We start from the raw sequence: 6,000 nt of genomic DNA, 5'->3' as shown, positions 1-6,000 counted from the left end.
GGTGAACTTGGCCTGCAAAAAGAAACTATGCTTTGGCAAGCCTGCAGGTTGCTATTTCAAGAGCAGGAGGGACAGTTTTAGGAATAAAGTTCACTGCGAAAATGAGTTATGGGTAACATTTTAATTGATTAGGTAAAGTAACCCAAAAGTACAAGCTGACAGTAGGAGCACAGTCCTCTGCAATCAGTCCTAAGGATTCCCTCTGTAATTGATACCTCCTTAACATGACAGCCCTTCTTTATGCCTCCTTTCTTTAAATCTCTTATTTCCCTTCTTTTACTGTTCTTTTTTGTTAATTAAAAATCCTTCCTAGTTTGCTGCAGTCTTCAGCTAATTTTCTAAGTGCTCTTCCTGAGTCTTCCATCTTTTCCTCATCCCCACCTCTATGATCCACTTTCTCTCTGTACATGTCTTCTGAAACCTTGCTAATATTCATTTCTGTATCTTCATCACTGTCTAACAAGCTCTTGTAGTGATGTTCAGTGTTTTGGAACTTCCAAATCCCTTCAGGGGATTCAAGAGCTCTGCTTTCCATATATTTCTTCAAGTTTTCTTCTAAGCCTTCAGCTTTGTGCATGAGAAAGACCAACAATATTATAATGTCATTTTATTAGAAAAAGCTCACTAAATGACTGCACACACTAGATACTCTGAGCATATGTGGGGTAGCTCTAACCAAGCAGAACTTTCTAGCAAATCTGCATCTCTGTGGAGATGTAGACTCCTAGGTTATCAACTGCTTTAGCTATCTGCTCATGAACTTGTCGCATCCTACCAGAGATGAGGGAGAACTCACTTCTGCTGACCTGCAGCTTCCAGAGCAGAAATAGCAAAAGGTCAACAGCCAAACACCGTGGGCCTTGTGACCAAGGACTCTGTCTACCACCTGTGTTACTTCTTTGATTTCTGGACAAAACCCCCAGCAGCCACGTCAGCAGGCTTATGCCACACATTGGACACACTCTGCACCACAGGTTACCTTATTCTTGCCTTCTTCAACCCTTGTGGCCCAGGCATCACCCTGCATCCAGCAGATGCCTTTGGGGCCTCTTCACCAAGGTGAATCACTTGCCAGCAATGCACTCTCCAGCACCTTAGAGCACCATGTCCAGGCAGCACCCCTCTGTGAATACAAGGCATCCAGAGCTGCCCAAACTCCAGGGTGCCTTGCTGCTCTTATCTGTGGAGGACATAACCTTTACTGTGGTCACCAATTGTTGTGGTGTTGTGAGGGTCCCCAGGATGAGGTGAGAGATGAGAATTGACTCCAAGTTCTCAGAAGGCTGATTTATTATATTATATTAAAACAAATTATATACTAAAACTATACTAAAGAAAGAGAGAAAGGAGACATCAGAAGGCTAGAAAGGAATGGTAATAAAAACTCGTGCAGAGCCCAACACAGCTGGCTGTGGTTGGTCATTAATTAAAAACAATTCACATGAAACCAATCAAAGATGCACCTGTTGGTAAACAATCTCCAAACCACATTTGAAACAATCAGATAATTTGCTTACATTTCTCAGGCTTCTCAGCTTCTCAGGAGAAAAATCCTGGTGAAGGGATTTTTCATAAAATATGACAGTGACACTGTACAATACAGCCTGGACATACTTCCACAGTGTCTGCAAACAGGCAGAGCACCCAGCACTGCCATGGGCATGGTGATGAGTCCTTGGGCCCACCTTCCTCCTGGGAAGGGTGGACCACCAAGCACTCCTTTTTCCTCCCTCAATTCATGTTAATTGTTTAGCCCGGTTTCAGCGCCTTGTGGTTTATAGACCCAAATGCTTTCCTCCCTCCCCATCCCCATGCTGGGCTTCTCTATATCCTGCTTGTAACCATGGGACTGAGTTATCTGCTTCATAATGTGCAGGAACTTGTTCATGAATTGGCCTGGCACACAATGCTCCCAGAAGCTATTTAATGCTTCTTGACTGGATGCCTTGCTACTTGCATTCTGAACAGCTTTCAAGCCTTCTTGTATGTCCTCCCACTTGGATTATTGTCCACCCATGCCCTCCGCTTCTGGGCCCTTGCTTGCTGCTTCTCCTCCCACCAGTCCCTCCAGCACAGAGGCTGCAGGCTGACACCCTCCCTAGCATCCCATCTTTCCCTCCATTTTGTAACATTTTCCCTTTCAGTTGCCAAAATGTCTCCCTGTCCCCAGTGCCATCTCATCTACTGATTACTTAAAACCCACACATCACTTCTGTCACCATTTCCATATGAAAGTGTACAGTTTCTATGACAAAGCTGTCATGGCAACTTGAAATTTGTCAGATTTTCACATTATACATAACCTGCAAAACTGCATATTATTAAACACGTTCTGATGCTTCCATTTACTTAAAAATTATTCCTTTGCCAAATCCCTCTGCTCTATTCAGTCAACATTTGTCATCTGGAAGAAAACTTCCACATCAAGTTGCTGTTGCTTCAGGGCATTGATGAAGGAGGGTGTTCTTCTGTCATGCTTGCAGCAGACTTGAAGTACATCAAAGCCTCTAATACTTTTCTGGCTCAGCCGGTGGATGAACTTAAGAGCTGCAGTAGGATGGGCTACAAGGGAACACAATCACTTCTGCACACATCTTAAAAAATACCTTAAAAATGTCATACAGTAGCTGTCGTCAACATTTTTGAAGGACATTCCTTGTTAACATTCACATTTTGTTCAGCTACAGTCAAATAAATGCATGCTGATGGTAGACCTAGACACAAATCAGATAGCCCATAACACCAACATGAAACTCCGGTGGGTACTAACAATCCTGCTTTCCCCTCCTTGGAGCACACAGAAGTGCTACGTAAGCCTGGCAGAGCCAGGCATTTTGTACACATCTGTGTTGCTTTAGTGACATTTCATTCACTAATTTTATCTCTCATTTCATTTGACTTACAAATGCCTATTCTGAATCTGGCTCAACCTCCCATTAGTGGCAGATGGATTTTCCTTATTTTTTATTAGGCAACAAGGCTTAAGTGTGGGGAGAACGTTTTATTTCCTTTCTGATTTTAAGTTCAAGTGTAAGAACATGCAAGTATTTTTCCATCTGTTACCTGATTTTCTTCTTCATAAGCTTCAGACATTACTGGAACTACTTCATCTTGAAAAAAAATTCTTGCTGTAAGAAAGAATACTGAGGCAGCTGAGGCTTTTCCCTGTGGAAAGATAAAAGGTTTAATCAGGTATAATGCATCGACTGACCTCCAATTCTTAAATTCCCCAATTTTTAACTGCCAAGAAACCTTTTTATTGTACAAAATCTATATTAGTAAATTAATAGTTCATGAATCAATTTTCAAGAATTAAAATTAAAAATTGCTTCATAAATAGTTTAATAAAGGGACATATCTGCTTGTTTTTCCTCCTTCATATGTAGCATGACTTCTGGTGTATTCCTTCTTTTGATGAAAAAAATCACATTTTCTCTGCATTTTCTGGACAACTTCAGCCATTATATTTTGTATTAGAACCTACCTGGACATTCTGGGACAAAATGCCCATGAGAAGGAAAAAATGTGTTGAAAATTTTGTACCTATTTCTAGATTTGGGTTGGGCAGTACAACATGCATTGCTTTCCCTCAACCATTCAATCTCCACCAAGCTCAGCAGCATCCTTAGGTTCTTCTTTGGCATTATCAAGGAGACATTATTACAGTTTTCTCCATCATTTCTTAGGAGCTGTCATTATTTTGGAGTATCTGCAGGATATCCACTCTGATGTAATACAAATCCATTCCTGTGTTAGCAGATTCTGAATGCGAGAGTGGCTGTGGATAGATTACTTCCCAGACAGGATTATCTGACCTGAATCCTACCCCTCTAATGAAGTCAGAAAGTCAGGTTTTTCTCTGCACTGTGTTTAACCGCTCCACAACAAACTCCATGGCCTCATCCCAGTGACAGTACCTATGCCTTCCCTATATATTCACATTTGTTCCTCTCTGATTTCACCAAGAGAGCAGGAAAATAGTGATGGCAGTTCTGACTGACTGCTGAAGGAGCTTGACATCACTTTCCTGGGTGAAGGCCTTTACTTTCTAGGACTGCTACCGTGTAACAACTTCTATGAACTTTCCACCCTCCACAAACTCTCCAGCAGCCCCAAATTACCACCTCCTTCCTTGATAAGTCACAGTGTTTCTCAGCTTTTCCTGCCAGGATATCAGAAGCTGTATCATCTATCAGCTTTCATTCCTGTGATTTTTGGCTTGAGTTTCATATTTTCACCTTTGTCTCTTTATGGTGAACATTTCACATATTTTTCAAGGCCTCCTTTGGCTCTGTTATAGCATCTGTCAAACACTGAACAACTGAAGCTGCAGTCTTTTCTTGTCAATGTTCTGTTTTTAAAAAAGAAAAACAACCAAAAAAGCCCCAAACGGCCAGCCCACACTCAAACATACACAAGCATTCATGCATGTGCAAAAGATGTAGGGATTTCCAAACCTCTTTCAAATCCTTCTGATTCATTTATATAATAATTTTTCAGAAGGATTCAATGCCTGGTGATGCCAAATACTTACCCATGCATCTTTCCAGAAGACCTAGTATCCCACATCTGTTACCTCCTGCTCCCAGTATCTCTAGTTCATATTTTTGAGATCAGTAAGAGGCCAGTCTGAACACTGGATGCAAATAGCACCGTATGTGTCCCTCTGGGATCATCAGAGTCTTGACCTCCTTGTATGTTGCTAACTTTACAAACTCTTGCAAAATCCATTCCTGCATCAACAATAGTCATGTCTAACCCTTTCAGTGCCAGAGTAGGTCCCATTAACTTTGGTCAGTTATGATAACTTTGCATTGCAAAGGCTTCTCTAGCAAAAGATGTCGTAGGGTTTTCCAGTGTAAGTGGCATTCTCACTCAGTGGTTTTCTCCAGCCTTTCCCCCTTGCATGATACACTGTTTCCTCTGACTTACTACAATTGCATTCAGATCTGTTGATCATTGTACACAAGAGAAGCACCTGTCTCAAGTGAAGAGGCAGAGACATTTCCCAGGAAGTGAACAAAACACTATGGCAAATAGAAAAGCAGAGTGCTTCATCTACAGCTTATCAGAAGTCAAAATATCTGCTGAATTCTACCTGAGGGCAACATTACACAGGGAAGGTACCTTCTGAACTACTTCCTCATGAGTGAGGATGGATGGATGGATGGATGGATGGATGGATGGATGGATGGATGGATGGATGGATGGATGGATGGATGGATGGATGGATGGAACAAATGGCAAAAATAGAAACATGGATAGACAAAGAAGATAACAAGAAAACAGGTATCAATAGAATGGTGGAAGAGAATAGAAGTTCTATTGAGAAGGAGTGTGTCCTGTTCTCTCCCCTAAAAACTCATCCTCCTCTGAACTCTAGTACTTTGCTCTTCATTTTATGTTTTTGCTCCTTTCTGCTCCCTGGATGATCCTGTCTCTGCTGCAACATTTATGTCTGGTCCTTGTGTTCTGCAAGCCCATTTTGCCTCTGAGATGAAAGCCCCTTCCTCCTTTCCCTGTATTGTTTTAACTGGCTAAAACTCCATCTCTCATCAATACTTCCAAGTCCATTATATTTCCTATTCTTCCCACAAGACTCTCTCTTCCTTTTTCTGTAAAAGTTTCTTCTTTTGAGGATGGCAGATTTGCTTTTTCCCAATTCCCACCAAAACACATATTCTTTCCTGTTTTTACCTGATTGCTATTTTTATGCAAATCATTCCAACTTCAGCTTTTCCATCTTAAAATTATTTGCTTCTTCTACTTCCTGGGTAGAATCACAGAACAATTTGGATTGCAATGGATCATAAAGATTATCTATTTCTAATTCTCCACCACAGGCAGGGACATCTTCCATTAGATGAGGTTACTCAAGGACCCATCCAGCCTGGCCTTGAACAATTCCAGGGACTGGGTATCTACAACTTCTCTCTGCAACCTGTTCCAGTGTTTCACCACAGAAAATAATCACAGGAAATAATTTCTTCCTTATGTCTC

This window comes from Geospiza fortis, unplaced genomic scaffold (assembly GCF_000277835.1).
Source record: "Geospiza fortis unplaced genomic scaffold, GeoFor_1.0 scaffold265, whole genome shotgun sequence".
Lineage (NCBI taxonomy): Eukaryota > Metazoa > Chordata > Aves > Passeriformes > Thraupidae > Geospiza > Geospiza fortis.
This window is presented reverse-complemented; position numbering follows the sequence as displayed.